General features: G+C 44.8%; 1 pseudogene; it reads left to right on the forward strand.

The window, feature by feature from the left end:
- Positions 1 to 12,465: 12,465 nt before the first annotated feature.
- On the forward strand, positions 12,466 to 13,972 carry LOC129633606 (pre-mRNA-splicing regulator WTAP-like; annotated as a pseudogene).
- Positions 13,973 to 17,283: the final 3,311 nt, after the last annotated feature.

Here is a 17,283-nt window from a genome sequence, read left to right on the forward strand (position 1 = left end):
TGACTGGTGTGATGTCCTTGCTGTCCAAGGGACCTTCAGGAGTCTTCTCCAGCACCACAGTTTGAAGGCGTCAATTCTCTGGTGCTCTGCCTTCTTTGTGGCCCCGCTCTCACAACCACACATGACCGATGAGGAGACCACAGCCTTGACTATACAGACATGTGTCAGCAGAGTGATGTCTCTGTTTTCCAACACACTCCCTAGGTCTGTCATAGCTTTCCTGCCAAGAAGCAATCATCTTCCGGTTTCATGACTGCAGTCACCATCCACGGTGATCTTAGAGCCCAAGAAGAGGAAATCTGTCACTACTTCCGTACTTCCCCTTCTATTTGCCATTAAGTAATGGGGCCAGATGCGATGATCTTAGTATTTTTAATACTGAGATTTAAGCCAGCTCTTTCACTCCACTCCTTCACCCTCATCAAGAGGTTCTTCAGTTCCTCTTCACTTTCTGCCATTAGAATGGTATCATCCGCATATGTGAGACTGTTGATGTTTCTCCCAACTATCTTGATCCCAGCTTGTAACTCAGCAGCCCGGCCCTTCTCATGAAGTGCTCAGCATATAGGTAAACAAGCAGGGTGAGAGCAGTCAGCCCTGTCATCCTCCTTTCTCAATCTGGAAGCCATCAGTTGTTTCCTGCAGGGTTCTAACTGTTGCTTCTTGACCCACATACAGGTTTCTCAGGAGACAGGTAAGTTGGTCCGGTATTCCCATCTCTCTAAGAGCTTTCCACAGTTTGTTATGATCCACACAGTCAAAGGCTTTAGAGTAATCAATGAAACAGAAGTAGATGTTTTTCTGGAATTCCCTTGCTTTCTCTATGATCCAGCGAATGTTGGCAATTTGATCTCTGGTTCCTCTTCCTTTTCTAAACTAGCTTGGACATCTGGAAGTTCTTGGTTCGCATAATGCTTTGCATGCAAATAAGATTTTAAGCATGATCTTACTAGCATGGGAGATGAGTATAACTGTCCAATAGCACATCTTTATTGCTGCCCTTCTTGGAAATTGGCATGAGGATTGACCTTTTCCAGTCCTGTGGCCACTGCTGGGTTTTCTGGATCTGCTGACATATTGAATGCATCACATCAATGGCATTGTCCTTTTATGGTTTCGAATAGCTCTACTGGAATTCCATGGTATCCACTAACTTTTTAAACAGCAGTTGATGAGTTTCTCATGGCAAGTCTACTGGGGTGGTTTGCCATTCTCTCCTCCAGCGGATCACGTTTTGTCAGAACTCTCTGGTATGACCCATCCTTCTTATGTGGCCCTACACGGTGTGGCTCATAGCTTCATTGAGTTATACAAGCCCCTTGGACACGACAAGGCAGTGATCTATGAAGCAGGGGTTATCATTACAAATTCCTGCGTATATGTTTTTCAGGACCTCTGATTTTATCCCTGCCCCTTTATTGTTACTTTTTTGATATTGATTCTTTGTGTTTGAATTCTCAGCAATCCTTTTGTGTTTTACATTGGTTCCTTTGTATATTTTAAAAATTTTGCCTGTAAGAGAAATCAAATTCTTTTGTCTTCCTCTGTCTAGCTGACATCATGTAATGAATGATCCTCCAAGATCCACTCCTGTTGTGACTGATGTCACACTTTCAGCGGTGGCTTTTCATGGGTGAGGAAGAGTCCACTGTGTATGTATGTGTACCTCAGTTTCTTTAATCTGTTGGTGGACATTTTCCCATGTCTGTGTCTCAGCTGCAGTGAACGTTGGGGAGCATGTGTCTTTGGAATGATGGTTTTCATAGGATAGATGACCAGATGTGGCTATGTCAGATCCTAGGCTTGGCACCTTTGAAAGTTTTTGTGTTTTTTTTTTTACCCCTGGCATAGGCTGTCCTTTCTGTGGCTGTTGCCAATGTCAATTCCGGGGACCGAGTCAGGTGGGGCGCCAGGGGTAGACATGGTTTGTAGACATTTTAGAACGGCCATTCTGACTAGTACGTTGTTATTTTGATGGCATTCCTCCTGTAATAATTAGGGGTGCTGAGCATCTTGTCCTGTGTCCCTTTGGGGATTTTCTTCTTTACTTTTCCCTGAATGTATGTGAAGAAAATTTACCTGTTACAGTTAGCTTCTTGAAAGTCAGTTGTGCTTGTAATTTATCTGCAATACCTGCCCCAGGAACTTTCCTGAGGGCAGCTGCCATTAGCAGCCTAACAGCCCTTGTGAATTGGAGGCACTATTATTTAACTTCTATGCAGAGTACATCATGAGAAATGCTGGACTGGAAGAAACACAAGCTGGAATCAAGATTGCCGGGAGAAATATCAATAACCTCAGATATGCAGATGACACCACCCTTAGGGCAGAAAGTGAAGAGGAACTCAAAAGCCTCTTGATGAAAGAGAAAGTGGAGAGTGAAAAAGTTGGCTTAAAGCTCAACATTCAGAAAACGAAGATCATGGCATCCGGTCCCACCACTTCATGGGAAATAGATGGGGAAACAGTGGAAACAGTGTCAGATTTTATTTTTCTGGGCTCCAAAATCACTACAGATGGTGACTGTAGCCATGAAATTAAAAGACGCTTGTTCTTTGGAAGGAAAGTTATGACCAACCTAGATAGCATATTCAAAAGCAGAGACATTACTTTGCCGACAAAGGTTCGTCTAGTCAAGGCTATGGTTTTTCCAGTGGTCATGTATGGATGTGAGAGTTGGACTGTGAAGAAGGCTGAGCGCCGAAGAATTGATGCTTTTGAACTGTGGTTTTGGAGAAGACTCTTGAGAGTCCCTTGGACTGTAAGGAGATCCAACCAGTCCATTCTGAAGGAGATCGGCCCTGGGATTTCTTTGGAAGGAATGATGCTAAAGCTGAAACTCCAGTACTTTGGCCACATCATGCGAAGAGTTGCCTCATTGGAGAAGACTCTGATGCTGGGAGGGATTGGGGGCAGGAGGAGAAGGGGACGACAGAGGATGAGATGGCTGGATGGCATCACTGACTCGATGGACGTGAGTCTGAGTGAACTCCGGGAGTTGGTGATGGACATGGAGGCCTGGCGTGCTGCGATTCATGGGGTCTCAAAGTGTCGGACACAACTGAGCGACTGATTTGATCTGATTATGCATGTGTTCAAGTTGTAGGTACAGGAAATGTCCACAAGGCGGCAGCACTTCTTCATTCCAACTCCGGTCCTCCTGCAACCTGAGCCTTAAGGTGAGTCGGCCTCCTGGGCTGTGATTTAGAGTGGAATGTGCATGAGCAACGGAGAAGGCAATGGCGCCCCACTGCAGTACTCTTGCCTGGAAAATCCCATGGATGGACGAGCCTGGTGTGCCACAGTCCATGGGGTCGCTAAGAGTCGGACACGACTGAGCGATTTCACTTTCACTTTTCACTTTCATGCATTGGAAAAGGCAATGGCAACCCACTCCAGTGTTCTTGCCTGGAGAATCCCAGGGACGGGGGAGCCTAGTGGGCTGCCGTCTATGGGGTCGCACAGAGTCGGACACGACTGAAGCGGCTTAGCAGCAGCAGCAGTGCATGAGCGAACACTCCAGAGCTTGTGTCTCACTAATTCTTCCACCTAAAGTTTCACCCCTCCCCTCCAGACTCATCCCAACTTGGGCCACAGCCCCTGCTGAGGTGCCTAGGAAGCTGTAGTCTCATGAAGGAGCCTTGAATTAGGGACTCCAGCACCAGGAGACCTGGAGGCTAGGTGACTTTTCCAAGGTCCTTGAAGTCAGAGGGTCATGCCAGCATCCTTTGGGCATCTAGGGCATGTGGTCCCAGCCAGAGAAACAGACAATACAGTTGCCATAGGGCTCCAATAAGTGCATCCTTCCCAGTCAAGTCAAGACCAGTGTCCCATCCCAGTCCAGCCATGGGAACCAAGCCTCCTCAGACTCCAACGATGGGATAGCAGCCCAAGTCAGGGAGACAGGAGGGAATGAAACAGATATTGCTTTTGTTTTCCTTTCTTTTTTGTAACCTCATGCCATTGCTATGTTGGAATATGGTTGATTTGAGGTTTTATGCTTGTTGTCAGGGTTTATACACCCTTGATTCAGTGATGACATATCCATATAGCACATCTGTTCTTTTTTTGGATTCTTTTTCCATAACGGTTATTGTAGAAGGTAAAGGAAAGTTCCATTTGCTGAATATCAGATCCTTGTGCAGTATCTATTAGAGACACAGGTTTTTTTGTGTGTGTATGTCAAAGGAAGGAATGAGGGAAGGAGATAATCCTCATGGATCTTCTATTACAGATACAGATTTCGGTGTATATGTTGAAGTAGTGGATTTCTGTATATTTGTCAGTCACAAGGCCCTATGAATACATCCTGGTCCTTAACTTAAAAAAAAATCCTTTGTGTTTGAATTCTCAGAGGCTTCTTTTGAGCTGTGAATTAATTCCTTTTTTTTTTTTAATATTTTTTTTATGTTGCCCTGGTATTCTTCATCTGGTATTTTCTTCCTTTGTCTGGCTGACTTCACTTAGTGTATGATCCTCTAAGGTTCACCTTTGTGATGACCAATCACATAATTTCATAATTGAGCTGCGGGTGACATCGTGTGGTTCTGTGTCTCGGCTGCTGTGAGCAGTGCTGCAGTGGACGCTGGGGTGCATGTGTCTTTCTGAAAGATGGTTTTCTGGGGATATACTCCTAGTTTGGGAATGTCAGAGGCTGTAGTTAACTTGAAATTTTATTACTATTTTTGGGGGGATGCAGAGATTGTTGGCCATTCTGACCGTATGGTGTGATATTTGTGTAGTTTTGTCATTTTTCCTATAAGTAGGGATGCTGAGCATCTTGTCCTGTGTCTGAGGTTTTTGGGTTTTTTTTTTCTTTCCTTAAAGGGCATGAGGACACTTACCTGTTGCAGCTGTCTTCTTGAAAGTCGTCTGTGTTTGGAATTTATTTCTGCAATATCTTCCCCAGGGCCTTTCCTGAGTGCTGCGGTCGTTAGCATCCCCAAAGTCCTTGTCAGTTGGAGGTGGCATTATCTGTGTTCAAGTTGTAGTTTCAGGTAATGTCCACAAGGCGGCAGCACTGTTTCGTGCCAACTCTGGTTCTTAGGGATTCCCTGGTGGCTCAGACGGTAAAGAGTCTGCCCTCAATGAGGGAGACTCGGGTTCGATCCCTGGGTCAGGAAGATCCCCTGGAGAAGGAAACGGCAGGCAAGCTGACACTTTGGAAACTGACTTCCTGGGCTGTGAATTAAGAGTGTAACGTGCCTGAGCAAACACGCAAGGCCTGTCTCACTGCTACTTCCCCTTAACACTTCACCCTCTGTTTCAGACTCATCCCAACCTGGGGCACCACTCCCTGCTGAGGTGCCCAGGAGGCTGCACTCTCAGAAAAGAGGCTTCAGCTGGGGACCCCAGCACCAGCGGACCTGGAGGAGGGTGACTTTTCCTGGGTCCTCGCGGCCAGAGGTTCAGGCGACCATTGCGTGCACTAGGTTGTACGGTCCCAGCCACGGCAAAGCAGACAGTACAGGTTTAAGAGGGGCTCCATTTAGGGCCCCCGGCCTGACTGCCGACTCCTCTCCAGCCCAGTCATGTGACTGAAGCCTGGTCAGGGTCCAGGGAATGGAAAGCAGCCCAAGGCAGGGAAAATCAGAGGGAATGAAATAGACATTGCTTTTTTCTTTTCTTTAATCTCATGCGGATGCTGTGTTTGTTGGTCTGTATTTGATTTGCAATCTTGTGCTTGTTGTCAGTGTACAGGCTCTTGATTCAGTTATGACATTTACATACAGCATATCTGTATTGTTTTTTTCAATTCTTTGCCATAGAGATTATGGAACAAGGCCAAGTAACCTCCCTGGGCTGAATATTATGTCCTTCTGGTGTATCTGTTCTGACTCTGCAACCCCAAGGGCTGTAGCTTGCTGGGTTACTCTTTCCATGGATTCCCCAGGCATGAATACTGGACTAGGTAGCCATTCCCTTCTCCTGGGGATCTTTTGGACCCAGAGGTTGAACCCAGGTCTCCCACATTACCATCATATTATTAACCCTTTGGCCACAAGGGAAGCTCTAAGTAGCTATTAGAGATGCAGATTTTTTTATATATATGGAGGGAAGGAGAAAGGAGATAACCCTTTGAATTATCTATTTATGGGTACAGATTTCTTTGTATATGTTTGACATATGGATTTGTGTGTATAGATACACAGCTTTCTGTGTATATGTGGATGGAAGGAAGGAGATAATCGTTCTGGATTATCTATTACAGATACAGCTTTATGTGTATATGTTCAACATACAGGTTTTTGTGAATATGTAGTCCTGAATTCCTAATTAACCCCTGGCCCTTTATTATTTCTTCTCTTTGGGATTCCTTGTCTGTGTTTGAATTTTCAGAATCTCTTTCTCTGCTGTATATTAGTTTCTTTGTGTCTCTTTTTTTATTTGACTGAAAGGAACATCATATGCTCTTTTCTTCCTCTGTCTGTTGAGTACACTTTTGTATGATCCTCCCGTGTCCATCCCTGGGCAAACAGTGGCATAACTGCATAATTTCAGTGCTGCCTTCTCATGGCTAATAGTCCGGTGCGTGTATTCACCACATTGTCCTTGAGCATCAGCCTGTGAGAGGACACTTTGTCATTCTGCGCCTTGGCTATTGTAAGCAGTAAAGCAGTGAGTGTTGGGGTGCATGGGTCATTTGAATGATGGATTTGGGGGGATATAAGCCCAGGTGCGGACGTCAGATACTGTGGTTAGCTGTCTTGAATGTTTATATTCTGGCATGTGGAGGCTGTCTTTTCTAGGGATTGTTGACAATGTCCATTCCCACCAACCTTGTATAGGGGTTCAATCAGCTTCTGGCCCTCTCGAACATTTACTGTTTGTAGACTTTTGTGGATGTCCATTCCGACTGGTGGGATTTGGTTTCTTGTTATCGTTTTGATTGTCTTTCCTCCTGTAATGATGCTAAATGTCTTGTTCAGTGCCATTTATTTTTTTCCATAAAGGATTTGAGGAGATTTACCTGTCAGAATTGGCTTCTTGAGTCGGTCGTTGTAGTTTATTTCTGCAATACCAGCCCCAGGACCATTCCCGAGAGCGGTTTTAACTGCCCCACAGGCCTTGTGAATGGAGAGACCCGTAACAGAGGTGTCAAGTTGTAGTTACAAGACATGCCCACAAGGCGGCAGCACTTCTTCATGCCGAACTCTGGTTCTGCAACCAGAGTTAAGGAGAGCGTGCCTCCTGGGCTGTTTGTTCAAGTGCAATGTGCCTGAGCAAAAACTCGAGGGCTTGTGTCTTACTACTTCCTCCCCCTAAAGCTTCTCCCCTCCTCTCCAGACTCATCCCAACATTGGCCACAACCCCAGGTGAGGGGCCTAGGAGGCTGCACTTCCAGGAAGGGTCCTTGAATTGGGGACCCCTGCACCAGGAGGCTAGGTGACTTTTCCAAGGTCTTCAAGGTCAGAGCGTCGTGACACAATCCTTGTGTGCCCTGGGGCCTGTGGCCCCAGCCAGAGGGAGCCGCACAGTACCAGTGTCACAGGAATCTAAATTAAGGGCACACTTCCCAGTGTCGTGATGCTCCAAGTCAGCCGCAGGAACCAGCCTCCTCAGGCTCCAGGCATGGGGTAGGAGCCCACGTTAGGGGGGCAAGAGGGAAATGAAATAGATATTGCTTTCCTTTCCTTTCCTTTCCTGTAATCTCATGGCTTTGCTGTGTTAGAATATAGTTGATTTGCGGTTTTGTGCTTGTTGTCACTGTACAGCCGCTTTTTTAGTTATGACATATACACACAGCATATCTGTGCTTTCTTGGATTCTTTCTCCATAATAGCTATTGCAGAAGGTAGGGGAAAGTTCCATTTGCTGAACATCAGATCCTTGTGCAATATCTATTACAGATACCGATTTTTTTTTTTTTAATCTCAAAGGAAGGAATGATGCAAAGAGATAATCTTAATGGATTATCTATTACAGATACAGATTTCGGTGCATATGTTAGTCCTGACCTCCTCTGAATTCATCCTAGCCGCTTTTATTTTTTAAATTCTTTGTGTTTATATTTTCAGAGGCTCCTTTTGTGTTATAGTTTCTTCTTTTTATCTCTTTTTATGTTGCCTAGAATGTCTTCATCTGCTATTTTCTTCCTTTGTCCTACAGATTTTACTTGTATGATCCTTCAAGGTCCACCTTGTGGAGACCCATGGCATGACTCCTTAATGTCAGGGGTGCTTTTTTATGGCTGAGTAACGGTCCATAGTAAATATGTACCACATCTTGTTTAACCTGTAAGCTGTGGGTGGAAATTTTCTTTCTGTCTTGTCTATTGTGAGCAGTGCAGCAGTGAGTGCTGGGGTGCGTGTGTCTCTTTGAATGATGGTTTTCTTGGGATACAGTCCCGGTGTGGGAATGTCAGAGCCCGGTTTACCTTTCTTGAAACTTTAACTTCTGGCCTGAAGAGACTCTTTTCTAGTAGTGACTGTTCCCAATGTGCATTCCCTGTATAGTGGGGGTCCCCTCACCCCCTGGCTCTCTCCTACATTTGTTGCTTGTAGACTCGTGTGGATGGCCATTCTGACTGGTGTGGTGTGATATTTGTGGCCATTTTGTCATTCTCCTGTAATAATTAGGAATGCTGAGCATCTTGTCCTTTGGGCATTTGGGTTTTTGTTGTTGTTTTTCTTTTCCTTTAAGGGTGTGAGGAAAATTTACCAGTTGCAGTTTGGCTTCTTGAAAGTCGGCTGTGTTTGGAATTTATACCTGCAATACCCACCCAAAGACCTTTCCTGAGGACAGCTGTCATTAACAGTGCCCCAGGCCTTGTGAATTACACCTGCAATTAAGCAGGGCTGGTCAAAGTGTAGTTATAGGAAAGACCCACAGGCAACAGCAGTTCTTCCTGCCCAACTCTGATTCCTCAGGCAATGAGATCCTTAGGGAAAATTGGCTTCCTGGGCTGTAAATTAGGGTGGAAGGTGCCTGAGCAAACACTCAAGGGCTCCTGTCTCAGTGCATCTTCCTCCTAAAGCTTTACCTCTCCCCTCCAGACCCATTCCAGCCTGGGGTACCACTCCCTGCTTGAATTGGAGACCCCAGCACCCAGAGACTAGGTGACTTTTCCAAGGTCCTGGTGATCAGAGGATTGGGCCACCATCTTTGGGTGCACTGGAGACTTTGTTCACAGCCAAGCAAACCAGACATACAAGTTTAAGTGGGGGCTCACCCTGCCCAGCTGTCTCTACACCATCCAGTCCATCAGTGGGACCCAGGCCTGCTCAGGCTCCAGGGCTGGGATAGCATCTCATGTCAGGGAGATCAGAGGGAACAAAATGAGCATGCCTTTTTTTCATTCTTCTTTAATCTCCAGTTTGTGCTTCTTGTCAGTGGGCAGCCACCTGATTCAATGACATACACAAAGAGCATAACTCTTGTTTGGGGGATTCATTTGCCACAGAGTTTATTTCAGAAGGCTGAGGAAAGTATTGTCTGCTGAAAATCATGTCCATCAGGATTACCTTTTAGAGATGCAGATGTTTTTGTATTTGTGAAAGGAAGGAAAGGAGGAGATAATCCTTGTGAATTATTACAGATAATGTTTTCTTTGTATATTTAGAGATGCAGATTTCTGAGTATATTTAGAAGGATGAAAGGAAGGAAAAATATAATCCTTGTGGATTATCTATTACAGATACAGATTCCTGTGTATGTGTTAGTCGTGACCTTGGAATTTAAACCTGCCCCTTTACTGTTACTTTTTGCGGATTGTCTTTGTGTTTGAATGCTCAGAGATTTGTTTGAGTTTTAAATGATTTTCCATCATATATTTTAAAAATTTTGCCTATAAGGATATCACATTCTTTTGTCTTTCTCTGTCTCACTTCACATAATGTATGATCCTCCAAGGTCCATCCTTGTAGCAACTAATGGCATAATTTTGTAATTTCTGTGGTGGATTTTCAAGGCTGAGTATTAGTCTCAGCCTTGTATATGTACCACGTTTCCTTTAAATTTTAATCTGTCGGTGGACATTTTCTTGGATCTGTTTCTTGGCTCCTGTAAATAGTGTTGAAGTGAACTTTGGGGTGCCTGTGTCTTTTGGAATGGTGGTTTTCTTGTCATAAGAGCCCAGGTTTGTGTATGTCAGATCCTAGGATTAGATCCTTTGAAAGCTTTTTTTTCTTTTGCCTGGCAGATGCTATCTCCTTTTTGACTATGGGGACCCTAGGCAGACAATCAGCAGTGTTTATCTAGAGGCCTCAAGATTCTTGTTGAGGTCCTGTGGGCCTAGCAGACACTCAGCTTGTCTGTAACAATGAGGCATCTAGATAGAATCTCAGCTCATTTCCTCATCTTGTCCTGGGGCCATTTGAGTTGTTTTCTCTCTTTTTTCTTTCCTTGAAGCATGTGAAGAAAACTGACCTTTGAAATTGGTCTTTTGAAAGTCCGTTTTGTTTGGAATTCATTTCTGCAATACCTTCCCAGGACCTATTGTGAGGACAGATCTCATTAACCACCCCACTATCATCCGTCATCAGTTCAGTTGCTCAGTTGTATCTGACTCTTCGCAACCCCGTGGACTGCAGCACTCCAGGCTTCCCTGTCCATCACCAACTCCCGGAGAATGCTCAAACTCATGTCCATCGAAGCGGTGATGCCATCCAACCATCTCATCCTCTGTCATCGCCTTCTCCTCCCGCCTTCACTCTTTCCCAGCATCAGGGTCTGTTCAAATGAGTCAGTTCTTTGCATCAGGTGGCCAAAGTATTGGAGCTTTAGCTTCAGCATAAGTCCTTCTAATGAATATTCAGGACTGATTTCCTTTAGGCTTGGCTGGTTGGATCTCCTTGCAGTCCAAGGGACTCTCAAGAGTCTTCTCCAACACCACAGTTCAAAAGCATCAATTCTTCAGCGCTCAGCTTTCTTCACAGTCCAACTCTCACATCCATACATGACCACTGGAAAAACCATAGCCTTGACTAGATGGATCTTTGCCAGTAATGTAATGTCTCTGCTTTTTAATATGCTGTCTAGGTCGGTCATGGCTTTTCTTCCAAGGAACAAGCATCTTTTAATTTCATGGCTGCAAAAAGCAGAGACATTATATTGCCAACAAAGGTCCATTTAGTCAAAGCTATGGTTTTTCCAGTATCATGTATGGATGTGAGAGTTGGACTGTGAAGAAAGCTGAGCGCTGAAGAATTGATGCTTTTGAACTGTGGTGTTGGAGGAGACTCTTGAGAGTTGGACTGCAAGGACAGAAAATGTCCACAAAGTGGCAGCAGTTCTTCCTGCCCGACTCCGGTTCTACCTGCAACCAGAGCCTTAGGGAAAGTAGACTTCCTGGGCTGTGAATTAGAGTGGAATGTGCACGAGCAAGGAGAAGGCGATGGCACCCCACTCCAGTACTCTTGGCTGGAAAATCCCATAGACCGAGGAGCCTGGTAGGCTGCAGTCCATGGGGTCGCGAAGCGTTGGACATGACTAAGGGACTTCACTTTCACTTTCATGCATTGGAGAAGGAAATGGCAACCCACTCCAGTGTTCTTGCCTGGAGAATCCCAGGGACGGGAGAGCCTGGTGAGCTGCCATCTATGGGGTCGCACAGAGTCGGACACGATGGAAGCGACTTAGCAGCAGCAGCAGCGCCTGAGCAAACACCCAAGGGCTTGTGTCTCACTCCTTCTTCCCCCTCAATCTTCACCGCTCCCCTCTAGCCTGATGCCTACCTGGGGCCCCACTCCCTGATGAGGTGCCTAGGAGGCAGCACTCTAAGGAAGGAGGCTTCAGCTGGGGACCCCAGTGCCACCACCCTGGATACTTGATGAATTTATTCTGGCCCTCGAGGCCAGATCGTTGGGGTGCACTAGGGATTCTAGCCCCAGCCAGAGAAAACCAGAGAGTACAAGTTTAAGAGGAGTCTCTATGAAACACACCCTGCCAGGTTGTCACAAACCTACCACAGTCCAGTGCTGGGAGTTGCGCTTACTCAGGGCTTCAGTGAGGACCCCAGGGATGGGATAATAGCGTGAGTCTTGGAGGGCAGAGGGAAGGCGTTACTTCTCTTTCCTTCTTTCTTAGTCTCATGACGATGCTATGTTGAAGTATCGTCGATTTGCAGTTTTGTGCTTCTCCTCAGTGTACAGTGATTCAGTTATGACAGATTCGTTTGGCATATGTGTAGTGTTGTTTGTGTTTTTCTGCCATAGAGTTTATCGAAGAAATTCCCGTAAAGTGCTCTATTCTGATCTTCAAGTCCCTTTGGACTATTTATTAGAGAGACAGATTTTTTGTACATATGCAAGGAACCAAGTAAGGAGATAACCCTTGTGGATTATCTATTACAGATACAGATTTCTGTGTATACATTAGTTCAGTTCATTTCTGTTCAGTTCCTCAGTTGTGTCTGACTGTTTGCAACCCCATGAACTGCAGCACGCCAGGCTTCAGCTTTTATAGTCCACCTCCGGGAGTTGGTGATGGACAGGGAGGCTGGCCTCTGTCCGAAGAGGATTCAAGATGACTGACGAAGAACCTCTTCCCAAAAAGGTTCGACTGAGTGAAACAGACTTCAGAGTTATGGCGTGAGGTGAATTAATTCTAAGGTGGAAACAGCGTGAAGCATATGTGCAGGCTTTGGAGGGCAGGGACACAGATCTCAGCTCTAATGATGTGACTGGCTTAAGCGAACCTGAAGAAAAACTCAAGCCACAGCAGCAAGAGTCTGCACGCGGGGAAAACATTCTTGTAATGCGACTAGCAACCAAGGAGCAAGAGATGCAAGCGTGTACCACTCAGATCCAGTACCTCAGGCAAGTCCAGCCGCCTAGCGTTGCCCAACTGAGATCAACAATGGTGCACCAGCGATCAACTTCTTATTCCTAAAAATGAAAAGTGAACTGGAAGAGACTAAAGAACTGGAACAAGCCCCAAATGGACTGAGTGCCTGGAAGTTTACGCCTGTTAGGTAAACAAACCATACTCCCCAGTCAAGACTTCCCTGGCAGTCCCACTGCAAGAAAGCTTTGGTGGGACAGCCATGTACTCATTTCCACACCAAGACTCAGACTTTTTGAGCCAAAAAGCCACATTCTTATACTATCCAGCTCGTAAAGGTTAATGTAAAACTTACCAGATGAACCTTGTGTTTCAGCTTTTTTCTCTCCCCACTCCCCTTGCCTCAGAGGCCTGATGGCGTCAGACTATTCCGAAGATGTGGCCACCTCTGAAAAACTCCCCTTCTAGAACATGTAGACACTTGAGAAATGTTTCTGTTTGAAGAAAATAGAGGGAGAAAGAGAAGTCTTAAGTCTGTGGCACACTGTGTCTTCAGACAGTTTGGAGGAATGAAAACCTAGAGATTTAAAACCATGACCTGAACATATAAAATTCCAGTAAATGTAAAGTTAGAATATGCATCGCTCTTAACCTTGAGCATAGTGACTTAGAGACACTGGATATCAGTTTTGCCAATAAGACTGTTGTGGACTTCGTGATTGTTGTTGAACTTCTGGGTCACACTCCAATGAGGTGAATTTTGCCTTTAAAGGATTTATTTGCTAAGAACCAGCTTAATAGTCATGAGTGAATCAAATAATAGATGTCGGTATAAGTAGTTCATCTATTTAACCATTCCATTTGGGGCTCTATGTTACTTGACTGAACCTTAAACCTATGTGGTTTTACTCAGTGAGTTGTTCTTTGAATGGTTGCTAATGCTGAGGACGATAAGCTTACTGAGGACTGTACGAACATGAAGGTGTGGTGTCAAACTTCAGGTTTTAAACTGTTTGAAACATTACAAACATTCATTTCACAACTAGATTGTATAATGATATTGGCTGTGATGAGACTCACTGCATTATTTTTTTTTCAGTTGTGAAATTTATTAAATCCCCATCCCATTCAACAGGCACGTGTTGAAAGAACATTGTTGTTGGTGTTAATGGGGGAATGTGTTCCTTCATAGTATTTGGGCCTTTTGTATTGCACTCTTGATATTAAAATGTGCCTTAAAAAAAAAAAAGATTTACTGAGCATGGCCCTGCCCATCAGAACAAGACCCAGTTTCCCCCACAGTCTCTCCCCTCAGGAAGCTTCCATAAGCCTCTTATCTTTATCCCTAAGAGGGCAGACAGAATGAAAACCACAATCACAGAAAACTAATCAAACTGACCACATGACCCACAGCCTTGTCTAACTCAATGAAACTATGAACCATGCCATGTAGGACCACCCAAGACAGACAGGTCCTGGTGGAGATTTCTGACAAAAAGTGGTCCACTGGAGAAGGGAATGGCAAACCACTTCAGTATTCTTGCCTTGAGAATCCCATGAACAGTATGAAAAGGCAAAAAGATATGACACTAAAAGATGAACTTCCCAGGTCGGTAGGTGCCTATTATGGAGAAGAGTAGAGAGAGAACTCCAGAAAGAAAGAAGAGATGCAGCCAAAGCAAAAACAATGCCCAGTTGTGGATGTGACTGGTGATGGAAGCAAGGTCCGATGCTGTAAAGAACAATATTGCATAGGAACCTGGAATGTTAGGTCCATGAATCAAGGCAAATTGGAAGTCGTCAAACAGGAGATGGCAAGAATGAACCTTGACAATTTAGCAATCAGTGAACTAAAATGGACCAGAATGGGTGAATCAGATAACCATTACATCTACTACTGTGGGCAAGAATCCCTTAGAAGAAATGGAGTAGCCCTCATAGTCAACAAGAGTCCGAAATGCAGTACTTGGGTGCAGTCTCAAACAGCAGAATGATCTCTGTTTGTTTCCAAGGCAAACCATTCACTATCACAGTAATCCAAGTCTATGCCCTGACCAGTAATGCTGAAGAAGCTGAAGTTGAATGGTTCTGTGAAAACCTACAAGACCTTCTAGAACTAACACCCAAAAAAGATGTCCTTTTCATCTTAGGGGACTGGAATGCAAAAGTAGGAAGTTAAGAGATACCTGGAGTAACAAGCAAATTTAGCCTTGCAGTACAAAATGAAGCAGGGCATAGGCTAACAGCGTTTTGCCCAAAGAACGCACTTGTCATAGCAAATACCCTTTTCCAATAACACAAGAGAAGACTCTACACATGGACATCACCAGATGGTCAATACTGAAATCAAATTGATTAGAAATCAAATTGATTAGAAATCAGACTGATTAGAAATCAGACTGATTATATTCCTTGCAGCCAAAGATGGAGAAGCTGTATACAGTCAACAAAAACAAGACCGGGAACTGAACTGTGGCTCAGATCATGAACTCCTTATTGCCTAATTCAGACTGAAATTGAAGAAAGTAGGGAAACCCCTAGACCATTCAGATATGACCTAAATCAAATCCCTTATGATTATACAGTGGAAGTGAGAAATAGATTCAAGGGATTCAATCTGATAGCATGCCGAAGAACTATGGATGGAGGTTCATGACATTGTAGAGGAGGCAGTGAATAAGACCATCGCCAAGAAAGAGAAATGCAAAAAGGCAAAATGGTTGTCTGAGGAGGCCTTACAAATAGTTGAGAAAAGAAGAGAAATGAAAAGCAAAGGAGAAAAGGAAAGATATAAACATCTGAATGCAGAGTTCCAAAGAATAGCAAGGAGAGATAAGAAAGCCTTCCTCAGTGATCAATGCAAAGAAATAGAGGACAACAATAGAATGGGAAAGACTAGAGATCTCTTTAAGAAAATGACAGATACCAAGGGAATATTTCATGCAAAGATGGGCACAATAAAGGACAAAAGAGAGGGAGCAACAAAGAATATGTCACTTCTAGATGGAATCTAAAAATGGATAATAGGAGCTCTTTGAGCCAAGATAAACAGTTCACAGACTTTGAAAAAAACTCATCTCACCGTTAGCGGAGAAGAAAGGTTTTGGGCACATAGAAATAAGCTACTTCTCTAATATGTGAATAGTACTATTTAAAAAATAAGCTGCAAGGATCTACTAGGTAACACTAGGAGTGGTACTCCACTTTCTGTCATAATCCTTACAGGAACAGTCAAAAATACAGCATATACTCATCAATGTGTGAGTGAATCAAGTGACTATGAATTAAAAAAAAAAACAAAAACACCTGCTGCTGCTGCTAAGTCACGTCAGTCGTGTACAACTCTGTGTGACCCCATAGACGGCAGCCCACCAGGCTCCACCATCCCTGGGATTCTCCAGGCAAGAACACTGGAGTGGGTTGCCATTTCCTTCTCCAATGCATGAAAGTGAAAAGCAAAAGGGAAGTCTCAGTCGTGCCCGACTCTTCATGACCCCATGAACTGCAGCCCACCAGGCTCCTCATCCATGGGACTTTCCAGCCTCTGGCAGATCTCCAGAATTCCTTGCCCCAGCCATTTAAAAGATAGCTACTCCGAACAACCTTGGAGAAGAATAGGCACCCTTAAGACAGTAACTTTTCACATTCATGCCTATATATACTTACTCATTTCTTAGGTTAGGGCTGCTGCTGCTGCTAAGTCGCTTCAGTTGTGTCCGACTCTGTGCGACCCCAGGGACAGCAGCAGTTAGGTTAGGGCAGCAGCTCGCTAATCTGACTGCTGCCCCTTCTCGCCTCATTAAAGGTGATCTGTTCCTGTGAAGTGCCAGTCTCATTCTTTTTCTGAGCCTCGCCTTCTCTAACTCCCTTACCCTACATTTTTGGTGCCAAAACCCGGGAGGTTGAGGTTCCTTCTCGTTCTGCACAGCCAGCTCTTTGGAGCATGGAAGCCTACTGAGCTTACTTTCCCGCCCAGGCTTTCAAGACCTCCTCTAGAGGATGCCCTGTGCCTTCGTGAGCGGTACAAGTCCTGTGTAAGGGCTTTATTGATTTTTCACGTAACCCAAGGAATATTGGCTTCTCTCTCTTTCTTCCTCTTTTCTCTACACTTTCTCTTCCACGAGACCGGCCAACTCCAGGACAGAGGCCTTTTGCCATTTGACCACTTTACATGCAACACTCCACTCAAGCTGGCCCCTAGATTAAGGTAAGATCCGGAAGGTGTTCTAGAGGCGCCCTAGAACTCAGTCCTCTCCGGGTCCCGGGGACCCCCGGCCTAGGGCCACTCTGTAGGTGATGGTGGGGGATGTTCCACCTCGACACAGAGCTCTCGTCTCATAACTCCTATTGCAACTACGGGTGATGACTCGAGCTCCCAATAGAAGCCTCTGCATGCCTTTCAATTATGGGGTCTGGCCAATCTGTCCCAAAGGATTCCCCTCTGGACTGTATTCTCAAAAATCTCAAATGACTCTCACTCACTGAACTCAAAGCTAACCACTTAAAACAACTCTATACAGATCTGGCTTCAATACCAATTAGACAATCAAAACCACTGGC

The sequence above is a fragment of the Bubalus kerabau genome, chromosome 19 (genome assembly GCF_029407905.1).
Source record: "Bubalus kerabau isolate K-KA32 ecotype Philippines breed swamp buffalo chromosome 19, PCC_UOA_SB_1v2, whole genome shotgun sequence".
Lineage (NCBI taxonomy): Eukaryota > Metazoa > Chordata > Mammalia > Artiodactyla > Bovidae > Bubalus > Bubalus kerabau.